General features: G+C 43.5%; 1 long non-coding RNA gene across 1 annotated transcript in view; it reads right to left on the reverse strand.

Moving 5' to 3' along the window:
- Positions 1-410: 410 nt before the first annotated feature.
- Positions 411-20,881, reverse strand: part of 4931429P17Rik (RIKEN cDNA 4931429P17 gene) — a 58,279-nt gene continuing 37,808 nt past the window's right edge. Inside the window, exons 3-8 of the long non-coding RNA NR_038004.1 lie at positions 13,785-13,835; positions 10,066-10,729; positions 9,844-9,971; positions 7,593-7,708; positions 6,567-6,647; positions 411-1,095 (exon numbers count right to left, since the gene is read on the reverse strand). This is a non-coding gene — a long non-coding RNA (RIKEN cDNA 4931429P17 gene). The remainder of the gene's footprint in view (positions 1,096-6,566; positions 6,648-7,592; positions 7,709-9,843; positions 9,972-10,065; positions 10,730-13,784; positions 13,836-20,881) is intronic.

Below are 20,881 nucleotides of genomic sequence, written 5' to 3' on the forward strand. Positions count from 1 at the left end.
AGTCCATTTATAATCCCGTTAGGTAGCCAGGTGGCAGAGAGAGGAGATCTGTGTAACAAAGTAGGTACACTAGTTGAGTGAGTGAGCTCTGGGTTCAAGTGTGAGTCCCTGTCTCAGTACATAAAACAGACATTGATTGGGTAAAACTCCCAGGTAAAACTGTTAAACTCTGACGTCCACATGCACACTCACACATGATCACATGCTCCTACACATGCAAACATGTGCATGCACATGCTCACATGCTACACATGCATAGGCATGAGTGTACGTACACACACACACACACACACACACACACACACACCAGAAAAAAAAAAAAACACAATGAAAGTCTTGCCAAATCGGGAAAACCAGCAACTTCCTATTGTTAATTTTGGATTCATATATTTAGCATAAAACGCTGGCTTCTGTTTGCTAACACTTTTATTAGAAGACATTTATAAAAACAAGCATTACATTCAATAATGTGCAATCAATACGCAGGCACCCTATTCGGCTAAGAAAGACAATGCAGCAAAGGAAATCTAGTTGTTGACTCTGGGCCAAGCACAGCATCTGAGGATGAGATCTGATGCAAATAGCTTATGAAAATTCACTATCATTAGAAGATGGCTTTTTTTATGTCAGCTTGATAACTTCCAGGAAATGAGGAAAAACTCACAGTGATAAAAATCATGTAAGTAGAGAGCCTTATAAAAATAACTTATGGCACAGCATACCAACTGCAAACTGCGACAGCATTAGCCCATCAGGAAGAAGTAATGAATTCTAATAAATCCGGGAACAAGCAAGAAAGTATTTGCTATCTCTGCATCAGTGTTGCGAATCTATTATCCTCACTCCATAGTAGTTTTGAATAGAATGAAAAACACCGAGTAACAAAAGGAACATGCGAACTATTCAGGGAGATTGCTGTGACTTTTGTTGGTACACATGCCATGTCTTTCCCTTTCACTGGAGACTGCAATCGTCTTTGGAGAAAGTCACTGTCTTTGTATGAAAAACAAACTTTTCTGAGCAAGTTAGCAACCAAATAGAACCTGAATGACAAACAGGAATTCTTCCTGAGATCCACAACAGGCAATCCACATTCTAGGACAGAAAAAAAATAAAGTCGAAATTATCGTAATGTCCTTATTTCATACTGACAAGATGTGTGTGTGTGTGTGTGTGTGTGTGTGTGTGTGTGTATGTGCGTGCCTGTGCTTGTGCATTCTACACACTAGTGCACGAGTGCTAGGTCCAGTGCATATGTTTGGAAACCAGAAAAGAGTTCCAAGGGTCAGGTGTCCTTCTCTATCACACCCAACCCTACACTTTGAAGCAGGGTCTCTCCTTGAACCTGGAGGTCACATTTTCATCTTGGCTGATAGCCAGTGGGTCCCAGCAGACTTGCAGTTGATACCTCTCAACAATTCTGGAGTGCAGACAAAGGCTAAACCAGCCCAGGTTACTCTGTGAGTGCTGAGATCTGAACTTGGGTCCTTATGTTTTGTGCAGTAAGAGCTCTTAACACTCAGGCATCTCTCTTGCCCACCTCCACCTTAGGTTTTGAGACAGAATCTCTCACTAGGCATGGCGCTCACTGATTCTGCTAGACAAGGAGAGTCCCAGAGATACTCTTGCACACTGGCATATTTTGCCATTTGTAGACATTTTCAAAGAAAAGCCAATGGACTCCATTTTAGGTTCTTAGCTCTCTCTGTTTCTAATAACTGTTTCTTGTTCTCTATAAAGGAGTTATCACTCCTGCAGACCCTAGAGAAGATTTTCTATGGTGATGTGGTACAAATTCCTGAAAACAGCCTTGCAGACACACCCTTATCCCGGGTGTCAAAGGCATGGGGCTGGAGAGCCTTACCTGCATGAATAATCTGGGTGCTATACAAGATGACCTCTGGCCAAAGAATATTCTAAAGCATGAACATTGTCTCCAACCTGTCCTCCTTTCTTGTTGACACGCTTGACTGCCTATGCAGTCTTCTCAACTTCTTTCTATCAGTTATTCATAGAACTTGCTCTGTGTGGAATGCAGGGTGCAAATTATAAATTCAACAAATAAGAGAAGCATGTGTAAAAACAGGGTCGCCTAGTGCTTGGCTCTGAAACTGAAATGTGTCTTACTGTCAGAGAGAGTTCTACACTTCTCTTGCTGATGTTTCTTTTCCTGTCTTTGTACAGAAAGTAATGGCATCTTTTACAATCCTTGGCATTATAAACTTGATAAAAATGTGTCACTCGCTAAATGGGTGATATTGGACCAACTTTAAATTTCTTCTTCATAAGACGTGAAGGTCATCACTTAATTAAAATGGTTTCCTAAAGTGGCTTCCACATTCAGCAGCTGTTATACTGTACTCTGCAATTTTGGGGGAGGAGAGGCATCCGTTAAAGGAATTTTGATAGTGATGAAAAATGATCAGGAGAATCGCTATTGTTCCAGATTAATAGGGAGAAAAAAAAACAGTGCATGACCAGAGTAGAAAAAGAGAGATAGAAAAAGAGAGATAGAAATGAAGAGAAGGAAGGAGGAAGAAAAGGAGGAAGAGAGGAAAAATGAGAGAGAAAAGAGCAAAAGAAAGACAAGGAAGAGGAAGAGGAGGAGGAGGAGGCATAGTCTGTCACCTCATTTCTGGGACAGTATTGACAGCCTATGCATACATTATATTTTCAAGAACTAAGAAGCAATATTCACAATTCACATACAGAAGGTATACCAGTTGGAAAAAAAATGAAATCCCAGGTCAAACAGAGGAGGAAGAAATGTCTAATGGGGAATAAAACCTAGAGGAAGCTGCTGTCACTTTATCTGCTGAAAGGACGAAGACTTCTGATTCCATAAACTGTCTCAAAATTTGAATGCATTATGTATTATCCCAGAAGCCTTTTTGAAATGGAATGCACTCAAGAGGCCTGCTGGTCAGAGCATCACAGAGGCACCACAGGCTTTCTGTGAACCCAGAATGTTCCACTTTGATCTTCAGGCAAGTCGACTGTGACACTGTGTCCCCACAGAACATGGTGCACAGCACAGGAGGCTCTTTTAACTAAAGTGCACACAGAGAAAAATTGATGAGACTCTTATGAAGTGGTTTGTTTTTAGCTACAAATGGAGAAAGGCAAGGAGCAAGGAGAAAGGGACACAGTTTGGGGGACATAAAGATTCAGTTGAACCCAGTAAAGTGCTGACTCTCTGTAAGGCATATTTGAGGGGCTGGGGTATTAGCTCAGTTGGGTAGAATGCTTGCTCGGCTTCCATGAAGCCCTGGATTCAGTCCCCAGGACCACATGAAACAGGAGGCAATGCTGGGTACCTATAACCCCAGCATTCCAGAGGTAGAGGCAAGAGGGTCAGAAGTTCAGGGTCATCTTCAGCTATACAGTGAGTTTGAGAAAAGCCCTGGGTTGCCTTAGACCTTGCCTTAAAAAATACTAAACAAAAATTTTAGAAGTATATTATTTATGAGAAGATGAACCTTAATACAAAAGAGAGAGTAAGAATGCAGGGCAACAAGTAGCTGATCTCTAAACCCACCACAAAGCAAATCATAGCTGCCATTTCCTGGACTGAAATTGTTTGCGTTACAATGAGAACAGCAGCTCTGGACAGACACAAAGAATGAGAGAGTCGTCCTGTCCCTTGGGTTCTGTCAGGGCTTTGTCATGACTTGTAATGAGTTGAACATTCCAATGTGAAAGAAAAAAGAGAGTATTACTTTATGGGGGAAAAATATAACTACATGCCCACATGCACCCGGATGTTCACCGAACAACACCTGCACAAACTGAGATGGTAACTTTTGTGTGGCTTATCTTTGCTTTTCAGTAGCCAGGATCATGTCTGTTTGAATGGGAAAGGAACAGTACACATGCAGGAGTCATTTAGATGTTAAACGAGAGCTACTATGTCTGAATGGATCCATCTCAGGGAGCAATATACAAATCTGAAACACAAATCTGAAATCTGTATTATATAAATACACACACACATGTCTGTGTGTGTGTATTTATATAATCCATGTGCACAGTTCCCGTAGTGACTCTGTCAAAGACAGTATAAGATTATAAACACTATAGACCTGTAACATGGGGAGTGGATTCTAAGGTAGATGTCACGGAAATGTGTGGGCTATGTAAAGAACTGGAAATTATTTACCCTTTCCATAGGAAAGCATCCAAGTTGATTTAACCCCAGTCTATAAGATGGTTTTGAGTAATGAAAGGTTAAAAGACTAAAAGAGCCATCGTGATATTTATGACTTATTTACCCTTCAGAGGGGACGCCAATAATGAATAAAGTTCTTGATGTATAATCCATCATTTGTTCATGGCAGGAGAGGGACAGATTTGTTGATTCATTGAGAAGAGACAGCTCAGGGGAATCGTAAAAAGCATACCTAGCAAATATTCAATGGTTACCAACATGATCATTAGAAGTATTCTGCCTGGCGCTAAATACCTCATGATTTGACTGAGTACCTCCCTCGGTGAGGTAAACACATACTTTGAACTTAGCAGAGGAGCACTGAGGGCGAGAGATCCGAGTGTTGCCATGTCACAGATCCAGCAGGGAGTAGGGTTGGACAGTGTGACTGTAATGGTGTATCTATGCATCCCACTGTTTGTGGGGGTTGACCCAACACAGCCTTCTCAGGCAATAGAAGAGAAAGGGGGCATTAAGAATGATGCTATTTGGGCAAATTAGCACATAGCCTATACACATATAGGGTGTATATATGGTGTTCACATGTAGAGGTCATTGAAGGGTACTGGCATTCTACTTGATCCCTCTCACATTTTTTCCCTTACGACAGGGTCTCTCACTGAACCTGGAGCTAAGATAGCATCTAGTAAGCCAGAGCAATCCTCCTATTTCTGCACCCACTAAGTGCTGAGGTTACAAGAGTGTTCAACTAGCTTTTTATGTGTTGTGGGGGACATATGAGCTCTTATGACCATAATGTTATCGTTATGGTCCTTTGGCAAGCACTCTTACCAGCTGAGCTGCCCTACGCCCTCAACTTCCAAATAAATACTTTTGAATTGGAGAATGTGACAGAGCATGCTACAAGAAATGGTATTGACTGGGACGAGTGAGCATTGCAATCATTTCGTCACCAAACCGGATCAGAGCCTCCACGGAGCACAGACTTGTAGACGCAGCGGAGGTCGTGTTAGAGAATATTGCGTCTTTTCCAACAGGGCTTCCTCTCCTGGATGGGTTCCACCCCCTGGACGACAGTGGTAGACTGAATGCTTCCAGTGATGGATACTGGACACTGCCCACCTACCAGGCAGCCCATTCTATCCTGAAGGTGCTGAGGTTTCAGAGAGGGAACCACTGTGTGGGACTGAAAGCTGGTGTCACTGAAAGCATTTCTTTGAACAAGTCAAACTGTCATTCTATCACTGCTTAGAGGGACTGCTGCTTCCCTATAAAACATGAAAGGTAAAATATGCCTGGAAGGGGAGCCTAATTAATTTTGTAAGCGGCGCATTAAGGTTTGGATTTGTTTCTATGAGTTCTGTCAAGGCCAGTAAAATCAAATGGCAAGACTCGGAATGCATGATCTCAAGTAAAATTCACGCTTGATGAAACCATAGTGTTTCATTGAGCCATCTTTGTTATGGTGGCATAGATAAAGACTTCTAATACCTGGTTGACTCGAGATTTAGAACTGGGCAAAGGAGAAGGAAGTATGAGAAAGATCTGTGGGTAGGTAATCGCTGCTAACAGTTCTCTGAGGAGAGGCAGTGTGTGGGCGACGTGTTAGCTGTGAGGATATACACGGCAGACTCAGAAGCCAGCTAAGGGATGAGCCTGGCTGTCCACCACACTGCAGGCGTCCTCCCAGAGCGGCTCCTGGACATAACACTGCATGGGGCTCCAGTTAACATGCCTGCCCCATGCATCCAATTAAGGAGACTTAACTTATCCTTAGTGAAGATGTTTCTCAAAGCAAATGGAACTGGCACATATCTCAGCTGGTCACTGCATCCTGTGAGCTCAGTGCCATACACAGAGAAGGATGGAAGCTTGGTTTCAAGAAGGACACATAAACATTTCTCATAACACCTAATTGATTTTTTTTTTTTTTTTTTTGCCTAAAATGAAAATCGTAACAGTGACTACAGTTGCGTTAGAGTCTAAGTATGGCTGCTGTATACTTCATGGGCAGGACTGAATTGGGCTGTTCATTCCACTTTTTCTGGTGTCCAAAAGAAGTCCCAGATGACCTCCAGAGTTAGCAAGATTTTGGGATCACTGTGAATTTCTTAAACATACACTTTTAATGAAATCATACTTCCAAAGTACCCAACCTACGTAGACAAAATGACTGCCCTGAACACGCACGGTACTTAAGCTAGTTAGATTGTGCTATTAACTCAACATTATATGGGTCATATTGAAATGGTATATTTTCAATACATTTTGGGGGGAAAACAGTCAGTGAAATATGTGAATTCTAAAACAGGCCACTGTCTCTAGCAAGGGGTACCCCAAAAGTCTCCTTGCAGATTTATGTTTTCATGATTTCGGAAGGAGAACACTGCACACTTACCAAGAGCACCCTTTGAGACGCCCGTGGGAACTCCTCTTGTGGCTGGAATGTGAGCTGTATTTGCCAGTTCTTCAGGTGGCTCTGTTTTGAGAGATTAAGGGACCTTAGGAGGAAGAACATGGTTGGGGGAATGCTGCTACTGGGAGGGCCTGGATGTTGTTAGCCTGACTCAACATCTGGCCACGTCTCTTCTTCCTGTTCTGCCCAGATGTGAGGAGGGAAGGAGTCCTTTCCTCAGCTCCCACTGCCTGCCACCATGTCTTTCCTCCATGATGGGCTGTATTCCTATAAACTGTGCACCCTCTCTCCCTCACACCCTGTCTCCCCCCTCACACATCCTCTCTCCCTCACATCCTCTCTCCCGCCACACACCCTCTCTCCCTCTCACACATCCTCTCTTTCCCTCACACATCCTCTCTCCCTCACACCCTCTCTTCCCCCTCACACACCCTCTCTCCCCCCTCATACACTTTCCCTCCCCCCTCACACCCTCTCTCCCCCTCACACACCTTCTCTCCCCCTCACACACCCTCTCTCCCCCCTCACACACCTTCTCTCCCTCACACCCTCTCTCCCCCTTACACACCCTCTCTCTCTCCCCCCTCACACATCCTCTCTCCCTCACACCCTCTCTCCCCCCTTACACACCCTCTCTCTCTCCCCACCACATACCCTCTCTCTCTCCCCCCTCACACATCCTCTCTCCCTCACACATCCTCTCTCCCTCACACCCTCTCTCCCCCTCACACACCCTCTCCCCCCCTAACACACCCTCTCTTCCCCCTCACACACCCTCTCCCCCCCTCACACACCCTCTCTCCCCCCTCACACACCCTCTCTCCTTCACACACCCTCTCTCCCTCACACACTCTTTCTCCTTGAGGGGTTCTTGTCAGGTGTTCTCTCACACTCATGATAAAAAAACTAATTCCCTTTCCTTCCCACTTATTCCCACTTATTTTCTTTCCCACTCTTTTCTGAAAAACAACAACAAAATCACCTTTTAAGTTTTCTAATTCTTCTTACCTAAGATGGTACATGATGTCAATAGCCACACCAACATAAACACTCCTGACCTGGTCTGATGCCGGAAAATGAACAAAGTCAGGTCTGGTAAGTCCATGGATGGAATGTGGTACATGCTGGTTAAAAAGTGAAGTTAAGAAATTAAGCATTTTTTATTTGTATTAAATTACAGACAGCTAAAAGAAACAGACTTTTATAATAGAGTGTTTATGGTGTATGAAGTAACTAAGGTTTAAAAGGAAATAGGCTTCCAGAATCTTCTGCACAATGGCTACTATCTGATCCTGGGTCCTGTGGGAATCCAGTAACCAGAACACCCACTCTGGGTTCCAGCTTTCACCCTTACCACCTGACAATGAGCAAGAATTGCAACAAAAAAGGAAGTCTACCACTTGGGGAGTGTGCAAATTAAGGCAGGGAGAGTTTAGAATGAAGTGGCTATCTCAGCGTGAACCCTGGTGGATGTCCCTTGACACATGGATGTAATTTTGAGACCAACATTTTTCTGCTATACAATGTAGACTCCAGTCATCAGGAAGGTGGAAGGTTGGGAAGAGGTCTCTGGCGGACCACTACACGTGGCATGCATTCCCATGAAGAGCTTTCACTGAGAAATCGGACCTCGTATGCAGGTTTGATCCACTCTTTCCACTCTTCAGTACAAAAAAAAAATGCAGGAGAGTTGATTATTACCCTATGTTTTCGTCCCTTTGTTTTGGCTTCATTTCTGCCTCTGTACTTCCCCAGCTCCTCCGAGGGACTTTAATTATTACTGCCACAAAAAAAATTATAACACACTACGGGGACGCCAAAGGCCCTGTCGCTCCACCTACGGCACCCAGTGGGAACAGGCTGGGCAGAAACCCATCTCCTAGCCACCACACTGAGTGGTTTCTGCAATGAGGGAAATACAGAAGAGAGTTACATCACACTGTATTTTATCAGTCTTGGGTAAAACCATGCTGTAATTTAAGCCTTCTGCCTCCCTGATGAGCACTTTGTCTAAAAACCTACAGGCAGGGTATGCCTAGTTTCAGTACACTCTTCTTTCTCATCGTCTGCAACCTAGTTGAAGGGAGACCCGGCATTCTGTTTTTGTCCTGTTGTTAATGTACAGCTGGTGCATACAACACCCCCAACCAATGTGTGCCTAACAAGATAGAGGTACTAAGATGTGCAAATTCCTATACAACATCAGCTATGAGATGTTGGCTGATCTTTGGCTTGCTGTCTGTTCAGAGGTGGCTTAAAAATAACAAGTTTTGTTTCTTGTATGAAAGGGACAAATCTGAGTTCTGTATGGAAAGGGTATGTACCAGGGAAGGGTTGGAATCACTTTGGTTTGACTTTTTGTTTGTTTTATTTTTCAGTTTTGTTTTCTTTTTTGAAATTAAAGCATAATCACATTATTTCATTTCCCCTTTTGCTTTTGCTTTTGGTTTTTAAGACAAGATCCTATGGTAACCCGGGCTGACCTTGAACTCTCCGATTCAATTCTGCTTGCCCCTCTGCAGTGCTGTGATTACAGGTGAGTACCACAAGACCCAGATTTTGCCTGAATTTGTGAAGAGGAGAGAGGCTCTTGTGCGACAAGAGAAAGATTCTTAAAGGTGAAGTCTAGAAACAGTGCCAAACTCGAGGAACACTAAAGGGACTCTGGCTGGGGTGGGGACAGAGAGTGCGATTGAAATCAGACTTTGAATGCTTCCTGGTTTAAGCACTTCTGTTTGTGTGAACAGAATGTCAGTGCCTTACCCCTCACCTACAAACAGACAGCCATGTCAAGCAGGGCTACCCCATGGAGACTGTTGATGAAGCTCCACAAAGGTCTCCACATTTTCCTGGAAGATTTGGAGAAGGTGAGCCTATTGTCTGCCTTTGCCAGCCTCTTGTTTGCCTCCTTGCTTAATGAAGAAGGGAAAGAGCTGTGGGGTTGGAAAAAAAAGCTTCAGGCTGCCTCCTGCCTGTGTGCAATCACTGTGCAGGAAAATCCTAGAACACATGACATACATTTTTAATAAGTGGAGACCTTAGAAGTTATTTCTATTTGATCTGAGCCTGACATCACCCCGGCTTCTGAATTCCTTTGGAAATACTGAAGTATTCCATTACCACATCATCATTATGGTACACTGTACACCGGGAATAACAGGAGGTACAGTGTAATTATCTTTTGGGAGAGAGGTGAATTAATCTTTAAAAATAAAAAAAAATTCTTACTCCATCTTAAATACATAAAAATGTCTCTCACCTGTCGTCTCCTTTGTGTGACACACTGAAGCCATGCTGGGAACGTCCCAAGCTCCTTGCAGATTCCACCCTCCTCCTGTTATATCTGCAAGATTTGCTACAGGCTCCTCCCATGATGTTTAAATGGATCTGAGTTCAAACAGCAAAGACAGAGTTACTTGTTTGCATTTCCTCTCAATCATTTGCCCATGAATCATGCAGTGCAACGGACTTGGAGACCCACCTAGTATGTCCTGCCGAGGAGACCGAGAATCGGCATGTCTGATATACATCCAAGCCTATCTGCTGGAGCTTTGCACAAACAATGTTCTGCGTCCCAATCTTGTTTTCTTTTTTTCTGTTCTTATGTAAAAGACATACCACATGCCCCCCAAAGAGGCTATTGATCTTAGGGGTGCCTTGCTTGAAGTTTTAAATGTAAGTTATTTTCTCCATTACCTTCTTATATGAAAGTTATTTTTCTCTCTGCTTTAAACCAAGACCCAGGAAGGGGATTCACGCAGTGATTATAAAAATCCATTGGTAATAAGTTGGAGAACTCAGTTCAGACTAAAGTCCAAACTAATTAATTAGCCTAAAGTTGTGATGGCTAATTGTAGATGTATCCCTACATCTCAAAATCAGGGGGAAACCTGGGATGTGGAAACAGAAATGGGAGTGCACGCCTCCTTGAGTACTGGGAAAGGAAAAGCATGAAAACCATGCTGCTTCCTGAGAGAACAAGAAGGCGCCTGTGCCCTAGACTGTCCCAGCTACCACTAAGAGGGGACGTGAGCAAAGTGTGCTCACACTGAGCTGAGCCTTGCATCTTGCTCTCCGAGGCTTGCATTGGAGCTACTTGCCACTCCTACTTCACCAGGCTGCTTGGAGAATCAAATGAGAAGGCTCTGTAGGAAAACACAACAGAACGTTTATCAGAAAACTGTAATTTCCAATTCTAGGCCCCCAAGGAGAGTGTTTCAACATTCTGCATTCTCTTATATTAATTAGACAACAACATACACTGAATAACACAAACATTAAAGTGAATCCTCCTCTACTTGCTAACTATGGTTTCAATGTCTTCCCATTCTTCACCTCCTTCTGAGATGCACTGAATGAGAGTGAGACTACATGGCGCTAAGTAATGTTCACCCAATCTCGGGTTTACCTAGAATCTCAGAACATGCTCTTGTGGAAAGTGATAAGAAACATCCCAAGAAGACTTGGAATGGCCCTTGAGATCAACGGCAGATGCTCCTGTAAGAAGAAAGAGCACAAGAACATGGAGCAGGTCATGAAATGATAGAGACAGAAAGTGGAGTGACATTGTCACAAGCTAGGGGTTTCAAGGAGCCATCAGGAGCACCCCAAGGCCCAGAGTGACACATCATGTTCTCATACCCACAGCAAGGTGAGTAGCTTTCAACTTCCTTGGGTAACACCGGTGGGAACCATATTGGTTATTTATAGATTCTTCCACTCCAGCTGAATAGTGCTTACCTTCTAAATGGGATTCACTACCTTAATGAATCCCCTAGTACTCAGGGATTATAAGGAATCTTCCCTGTTAAGTAGTAGTGACTTAGGCTCCTATTGCTGTGGTGAGGCATCATGACCATATGAAGGATAACATTTAATTCGAGCTGGCTCACGGTGTCAATGATTTAGTCCATAATCATCAGGGCAAGAAGCATGGCAGTGTCTAAGCAGGCATGGCATTGGAGGAGGAGCTGAGAATTTTACATCTTGATCTATAGGCAGCAGGGAAAGACTGTGACATACTGACCAGACTTGAGCTAACAAGGTCTCAACCCTGTGTCCCCCACCCCCACCCCCCGTGACACACTTCCTCCAACAAGGCCACACCTCCTAATAGTGCCACTCCCCCCGTGTTGAACACTCAAGCACATGAGTCTAAGGGGCCATACCTGGTCAAACCACCAGTATGTCACATAAGTCTTAACAACACTTTAACCAGAAACATTACAAGGCTAACCAGTGCTGTTAAAGCTTAGCTATAGCAGAATGATAGCACAAATTACTTACAAAATGATAACACCCTTCATCTCTTTGGGCGTGAGGTGAGAGGTTGGAACCTATGACCCCCACCTGTACATGTCTTAACTAGATACGGGAAAAGAAGGGAAATTTGTGTTCTCCAGGAAGGACTGGACCCTAGGGACATCACCTGTGTTCCCATAAATCCTACATAGATTTTGGCTCAGTTGTAAGCAAGAACACAAGATGCATTGCATTCCCTTGCCGGGGCTAGCAAACAAAAGACAGGATACTAGGACTGTTTGAAGCATCCAATATATGCTTTCAAGTACATCAAAGGGAAGAAATTTCTCTTCCATGCTGAAACTCTTTGGGAAGGAAAAGGGAGCCTCAGCCAACACAAAAATGAAACCTCTGGAAGTGCAGCAGAAGAAGTGGGCTGTCTTCAGAGTCCACTTGACTCTATTGAGTCACCAGAGTCATTCAAAGAAGATGCCAAGTACTAGCCACAGAAAGGAAAGCCACTGTCTACTGAATATTGGCATAGTAAATTGCTGTCTGGGAGTTCTTGTCAATGGGGGGGTCCATGTCCTATGTGAGTTTAATTACCAGCACCTACATGGCAGCTCACATCTGTCTATAACTCCAGTTCCAGCAGATCTGACACCCTCATACAGATATAAACACAGGCAAAGCACCAACGCACACAAGATAAGAAAAAGTAAATAATTTAAAAACCTTTCTTTAAATTATGAATATATATATATATATATATATATATATATATATATATATATATATATATCTTTCCTTGGCTAGAGGGCCACAAAAGAATTGGCTTATCGTATACAGCTGGATTCTCCAGAATCAGTAAGGAGACTCTACTTGGAAACAAAACAGCCTTTTCTTAACACAACAGGAAGCAACAAACCAATAAACACCTGGAGCAGAGGTGACAGCTAGAAAAGATGGAATGTGTTGGGTCTGTTCCAACAACCACCTCTACATCATCTGGTGGTATCATAAGATGCAACATCCCCCCAAGCTGCTCTGGAGTTACTGGTATGGTTCTGACATCTTTAGAGAATTCATCTTCATTGGACTAATGAAGGACCACCTATATCGCAGGATGCCCTCTTGGGGTTGCTTGGATGCTGCAGACATGAGCCACAGGAAGAGAGATGGTTGTTGTAGCACCGGGTTGTACAGGAAATAGCCTGGTGTGGTGGCTCTCCTGTAATGTCACCATTGCAAGAGGCAGAGGCCAGAAGAAAGACTCAAGTAAGAGTCCAGTCTAGGCTACATAGTTCCGTGGCACCCGGAACTACAGTGTACAATCCAGAATCAAAAGGATATGGAATCAGAGATCCTTATGGAGAACATTTAATTTTGTGCTGGATTCAGATTGCTGTGTGTTTCAGGATGATTCTCCTGAGGGAATTTGTCAGTTGTCTGGCTTTTTTTTTTTTTTTTTTTTTGCATGATGAGTTTAATGACGTAATTGTAGGTCCAGCACCTGAGACTCATGGAACAGATTGTTAGGGGCACTGTGTGGATGTTTTGTGGTGTTAGAGAACAGTGCACCCCTAGCCTGTCAGCTCACTACCAGACACACCCTTGTTCTATGCAAGATCATCCATGTGGGAAAGTCCTCAGGTTGTTCTCCTGGGTGCCGTATGACAAAATAAGACCTGGCACCGCAACTTACTAAAATGACACACCCAAGCTATAAAGGCCAGATGTTACTCAAACATCTAGTGACTCAAATCATTTCCTTACATCAAATATTTTATATGCTTTTTCACTAAACTTGCCTCATTTAGACACAGGTAAAAGTCGTGTATTATTTTTTCTTACTTTTTGTAAAATAATTTAGTATACATTATGTATTATAGCATTATTTAATCTCCTTCAGGACATAAATAGTTCAACTTTTATCCCTACAGATTGACCAAGACTTACCTTATCATCTTGCCTGGGTTTAGGTGTTTACTTCTTACAACCAAGTTGTCACTATAAAGAAAGGACAAGTGACAAAGTCTGATAACTAGACTGTTGATTTCCAGCACAGGTTGCTATCAACATTGTTGGGTGACGACCTCAATGCCCCACGAAGGTTAGTTCATAAATGTACCTCAATTACAAAGCCAAAAGGGGAAACATGCTTACCAAACTGGTCAGAGGGTGTCACAGAAACTAAAGAGCAAAAAAAAAAATTTTTTTCAATTCAAATTTGCTTAGTAGAAAGTGACAGTGGGTTTGCCCCCTGGCATGAGGGTAAAAGGAGAAAATTTCTGCAATGTAAATCTAAGTTTCCTGTCCCAAATGCTGCTAATCATGTGTCCCAGGCTGGTTCCAGTGTCCACCGGGATGTACGAAATGGCTGCTGGTATTGGAACAACAAAAGGGTCTATCAAATTTTTTCCTCCTGTAGCCCTTCGCTTTCTCCTTGTCTTTTGTCATTCCCCGTCACCTACTACCCCCTCGTGTTTTTTTTTTCCACATTAAAGCTGTAAGTAAATAAATGACAGGCCATGGCCTATCATCAGGTGACAGATCACCCTGGATGAGGCTCTGAAGAACGGAGAGGCTGTCATCTGTCTGGTCTCTCTCGCGTTCCCTGTCAGCCTTGCCACATCCGGGTGGCACGTCCCATCATCGGAGCAAGATGAATACAACAGTGTAAACATGGGCTCGGGAGCCAAGTCAATCAACAGACCCCTGCTGCCGAGAAACCTTTCGAGGCTAGGAAAGAAGCAGGCTGGGAAGAAGGCATCGTTTCCATCGTCTCCACAGCCTGCTTCTGTATAACTCCAAGGTGGGGCTTCAGTATGTTTGTTTCTAACCTGGGGGTGGGGGGGAGGCAGAATTACACTTTCCCCCGTGACTCTTGGTAAACCCAATATAGATCCTTCTACTTTAGAGCCGAACAATCATTAATTTTCTCGATCATGCAAAGGAGTAAATTAATGTCGCTGTCTGGAAGTGCTGTCACTGGGTTCTGTGCCCCCAGTGAACAGAGGCATTCTGCCAAGTGGGAAGGGGAGACAGCAAAAGAGACCAGGCACCAACTTACTGGGCAGAAAGCTGAAGTGGCATTTAGAAAGATAGTTGGGAAGGCTGCTCCAAAACAAATAATGAACCACGCATTAAAATAAACAAAGTCATAAAAATGTCAGGAGAAGTGCCAGAATAATAATGACTCCCTAGACTGAGAAAAATCAAAGGATAATGGAACTTTTCCTAAATGAGAACAGCTGGAAGCAGCTGTCCCCACAGACCTCCATCTTCTCCCACTAAGACTGGGAAACTTTTTTGGTGCTACCATTTTAGAAATCCCGTTTCAGGTGCGCCATGAGAAAGAAGACTGGTAGCTTTCCCTGTTCATTGAAAAAATAACAACCATCAATCATCAAGCCGTTCTTTAATGTATGCGGTTAATTTTGACAGTCAACTTGAAGAGATTAGCAAATAACACTGGCGTCAGATACGTGCAAACCTGTGCTTATCTGTAAGAATTTTTGGAGAGGGTTAACACGGAAGCGAGACTTCCCATGGAGGTAGGGGCACCATGCCATGGGCTCCCGTCCTTGGCCAGACTGATTAACAAGGCCAAAAGGGAAAAGTCAACTGACTGATACCAGGTCCTGTGCTTGGGTTCCCGGTCCCAGCCATGTGCCTCCTTCCGCCGCGTGCTATGAGAGCTGCGCTCTCTTAAACCGAGAGTCAGAATAAATCTTTCTTAAATTGTGTTTGGTCACAGCAATAAGAGAAGTGCCTGATACAATGTGTCTATAGCAAGCAGGAAGACAAATAATGAAGCTGGATGCCCGCACAGAGCTCCTTCAAACCCAATTTGAAGAGCCGCATGGGAGCCTATTTAGCAAAGCATTGATTTCTGCAAGCATACAGGTTCTGTGGCTCTATCAAGCCCATACATAAACAGCCAGCACTAGAAGGCAGGCAAGCAATTGACTCCAAAGCCTTGGTGATTCTGAGACAATGAGTCTATCTGTAACACCAAATTAAAAGTCACTGAGCACAGAGCTGGTAGTGCTTCGTCCCTGGACCTGTGGACTGAAGACTCTGAAACTTTGGCTCTCAATGTCTGAGTCTTATCTTATTGGTTACTCCCTTTTATCTCATCTGCTTCGTCTTCTTTTTTAGCAAACTATCACTCTATGGCCCCTATTCTCTATGACGTCTACATATCTGTAAATAAGCTATTATTATTTATACTGTTCCTACTCTGGAATACATATATCTTTAATGTAGTCATTTGACCTGCATATGTGCCGTGGCCTAATAATTCCACTTCTAAGCATTCAGCTTGAGAAAAAGGATTGGCTTTAGAATTTTGCTTTCAGTGTGTTTATAATAAGGGTAAAATAATAACCCTGAACTCAAACACTGTATGAAATTATATGAAATAAAATACACCTGTGTACAATGAAATGCTTTGTTTAGGGAAAGAAATGATTCTATACATTAATATTGTTGTGCATGAAATAATTCCTACAATATTTTATTGGATAAATCAAATTATTAAACCAGCATATATATGATATGTTGCTACACTTGCAGACAGGAGTCTAGCATGACTGCCCTCTGAGAGGCTCCACCCAGCAGCTGACTCAGAGATGCAGACACCCACAGCCCAACAGTGGACGGAGCTTGGGGACTCTTATGGAAGAATAGGAGGAAGGGTTGCAGCCCCTAAGGGAATAGGAACCCCACAGGAAGACCAATAGAGTCAACTAACCTGGCCCTTAGGACTCTCAGAGACTGAACCACCAACCAAAGAACATATAAAGGCTAGACCTAGGCCTCCCCGAATATATGTAGCAGATGTGCATCTTGGCCTTCATGTGGGTCCTGAACAACTGGAACAGGGGTTATCCCAAAATCTGTTGCCTGTACGTGGGGTATGTTCTTCTAGCCGTGCTGCCTTGTCTGGCCTCAGTGGGAGAGGATGGGCCTAGCCTCACAGAGACTTGATGTGTCAGGGATGGGGAATACCTAGGGAGACCCCTACCAGCTCAGAGAAGAAAGAGAGAAGAAACAAGAGAAGGATTTTGGGAGGGGTGACCAGAGGAGGAGAGTGAATAAGTAAAAATAAATAATAAATAAAAATAAATAAATAAATAAAAAGAACCACTACTTTAGAAAAACAGAATATATTAAGGTTCCATTTTCATCAAATAAAACATCTGATTGTGTATCTATTTATATGCATACACAGTCATATCTTTAATTAAGAATATAAAAATATATACCAATGTGTCCATGAGGGATAACTATGTAGAAATTATTTTGTGTACATTCATGTAGTCTATCTCTATGGTATAATATTCCAAAATTAAACATGAATTACCTCTGTGTTAAAAATAATTTTAATAGCAACCATCCTTCAAACTTTAGATCCTTTTTTTTTCTATTTAGAGTTGATGTTGAGTCGTCATCCATAACTCTGTATTTATTTTGCATTGTTTAGTTTCAGTGTGCAGCGCATGCACGTATCACTAGCGTAGAAACGTCAAAAGCAAGAGTGCTTTCAAGTTCATCTTTGTGTGCCAACCTGCTTAGGTGCTTTGAGAGTATGTGTCCTCTGTATCAATGACACAGATTCTAGAATGTGGCTGTGCAATGGGCTCACTCTGAGAGTGCCCAGTTTAATCTGTTCCTATCATTTCATCCAGACACTTCTTCCTCAGCCAAGCATCCTCACCTAGTCACAGGCTGAAGGTCATTAGTGTCATGATTTAATTCCTGCCCTTGCAAAAGTATATAAGCCGTGGTTAACTGACTGGATTTTATCATTAAGGTACCCGCATATTTTAAGTATATTATAAACACTGTGTGGATGCTTATATCCTCCTACCATGTTCCCGAGCACCGGGGCTCCTGCTTGTGGATCACCTGACTTGGGGCGTTCTCCATCTAGTTGTCTTTACCTGACTTATTCCTGTCTCCCTGATGCTCATCGGTTGTCTTTCTGAGAGGTGATCTGCCTCTTGGCCTAACTCTAATCTTTCTGTGAATATCAATCCTTCGATCAGCCTGGCCCAGGGAAATTGGCTGTGCTCAAGAGCAAAGCGTTCCAGATCAGGATCAGAGGGTCTCGGCTGGGCGATGGTTCTGCAGTTGGGAGAACTCAGGAGATGATGATGGGCAGTGAAGGGCAAGCAGCTCAGGAAAATCAGTGTCTGATTGTAGATCAAAGGAAATACAAAGTCATCCAAACAAGACACTCTGCCAGTCTTGACCCAGGGTCTCCCTGGTGTGTGGCATCCCATCAAAACTACAGCTAGCAAATATTCAAAGAATTGCTCCAGCTCCCTCTTTTCCCCAAATCCAAAGCACAGATGAGTCCTGTTCATGTCATCTCTTGTCCTGCTACTTATTGATGGCTTTGTTCCCTCCACCCATTGTTAGCCTGCCTGCGTCTAAGTCCCAGGTTCTCGTCAAACTGTCATTACTGGTCGGGTCCAATCAAGAAAGAGCCTGTGGATCTGATAGAAGAAGGGAAAAAAAAGCCACTAGAGTAGAAAGTGAGGGGCAAAGAAAGAAATGCCATTGAAATTGAACTGGCTTTTTCTAAAGTATTGCATTGTTATAAACCCTATTTTCCAGGTGCAGCAAATTATAAACAGCTAACCAGCCGAGTGTGGTGGCGCACACCTTTAATCCCAGCACTCGGGAGGCAGAGGCAGGCGGATTTCTGAGTTCGAGGCTAGCCTGGTCTACAGAGTGAGTTCCAGGCCAGCCAGGGCTATACAGAGAAACCCTGTCTCGAAAACAAAACAAAACAAAACAAAACAAAAAACAAAAACAGTTAACCAGTACCCTATACATAGTACCCTTGTCTGGTTAGTAAAAACCAAACCCTTCTCCAAGGAGTTCATGCTCACTTGTCCCCGATACTCTTCAGCTATAGGTTTTTAAACTCTGTTGCCATGAGATCTCCAGATAAAACTTTCTATTTCACTCCCACATTCATGTTGGTTCTCTCCACCACCACCCCCCCAAGTGTCCTGAGTTTTCCTGTCTGCAATCAAATGACATGTCACAACTACACCACGTTGGAAGTCATTTGGAATACATCTGGAGATATTTGTTCATGGGAAAAGTGTCTCTTGTGACCAGGTGACTTCACTATTTTACAAGTAAGTTTAGGGCTTAACAGGTCAGGGAACCTCTGGCCAAGCCTGATGACTGGAGTCTGATTCCCAGAGTCCACAGTGGAAGGAGAGACCTGGCTGCTGCAAATCGCCCTCTGACCTTCACATGTATGCCGAAGTCTTCTCATGTTTGCACAAGTGTGTGTGCATGGTGCACACACACAAATAAATAAATGGAAAATACTGAGTTTAGCAACGTTTAAGGAAATGGCGTAATTTGAATTCTGAGAACCCTGCTCTCTGGTGGCAGGTGACTGGGGAATATACCTATGCTAACTACCCTTCCAGATATTTCTAACTACCCTTCCAGGTACTTCTAACTACAGTGTGCTTATTGCTGATAGATGGATATATCTTGGGTTTTGGTTCAGATGGTTTATAACTTCCCTTGTGATTTGTCATCCAAGGTCTCCTACTCTGCCTGCGCCTCTCTTTGCAAATTGAGGACCTGACCTGCAGTGTTGCAGTTCATTTCCAGCTCCCTGGGGTTCAGGTTGTCATAGTAAACACAGGAACACTCCTGCAGTTTGAATGTCAAACACCAGAGACAGCCTGTGTTTGAACATTTGGTCTCCCGTCACAGGTGCTGTTTTCAGAACTATGAAGCTTTGGGCGATTCACCTACCTGGAGAAAAGGGTCATTGAAGGTGACGCCCACTTGGGATTCTGCCCCAAGGTACCTCTTCATACATTGCTACTGCAGAGGGCTGTTGCTGCTCTGCCTTTCCCTCCATAGCTGCAGCCCCTGAAACTGAATGAAAGTAAATCTCTTTTCTTTAAGATGAATACTTCTGGCATTTTGTCACAGTGAGAAGAAAAGCAACGAGTACATACAAGTTTGTTTTGTTTTGTTTTGTTTTAATTTGTGGGTTGCATTTATAATCACCTTGCTTAATTTTCTCAAATGCTTCACACTCGTAAATACAGTCTCTCTCTCTCTCTCTCTCTCTCTCTCTCTCTCTCTCTCTCTCTCTCTCTCTCTCTCTCCCACCCCTATATCTTTCCTATATATATTCTTTCCTCTTTTCTTCTGTCTTTCCCTCTCTCTTTGAGATCTCCAGATCTCCTCAGAGGATCTGAAAATGAAAAGTGAGATCCTTCCCCTTGACAAGACAGGAAGGAAGTAAAGCGAATGAGCAGAAACCACCATCCATGTATGGTTCTCCTTCTGAGGAGACAGGTAGGCAGTGTGCAGCAAGGTGGCCCAACTGCTGCTTAAGAGGCAGAGGCACTATGCACACACTATTGGGTCCATGTGAGGGAAGTGAGTGGGGGGAGCAGAAGAGACAGAGATGGATCAACACACAGAGACAAAAAGGATACAGAAACAGAAGACAGAATGAGGATCATGCAAGAGAAGACTATATACGAGCGTGTCACTTTCTGTCACATGACAAAATGGCTGAGGCAATCAGCTTAAGAGGAAGAAGGTTCATCTTGGCTCATGGTAGCACTGCTTCAATACACTGGCTGCTTTTGGACCTCGTGAGGCAGCAAAACCTGGTAGGAAGAACTTGGCAGGGGAAGCCTGCTTCCATTGTGGTGACCAGGAAGCAGGGGGTTGGGGGAAAATACAAGGGCTTACAGGGCCAGGGTCATACCTTCCTCTAGGTTTCATGCTTTACAAGTTCCATCACCCAAGGGCGGCACAAGCTGACAAACAAGCCTTCAGCACAAGGGCCGTCAGGTAGCATATACTGCAGGAGAGCACATAGGGAATGGGAGGTGCATTGTTAGGAGTGCTTGTGACAATGAAGTCACCTTTTAACTAAGGTTTTCTTTTATCCTGAAGGATGAGAGGCAAGAGTGCAGGGGGCTAGGGTGGTGGGGACAAGTCACATGAGGAAACTTTCAGGTCAATGGCTCTGCTACTTAAAG

Source organism: Mus musculus, chromosome 13 (assembly GCF_000001635.26).
Source record: "Mus musculus strain C57BL/6J chromosome 13, GRCm38.p6 C57BL/6J".
NCBI lineage: Eukaryota > Metazoa > Chordata > Mammalia > Rodentia > Muridae > Mus > Mus musculus.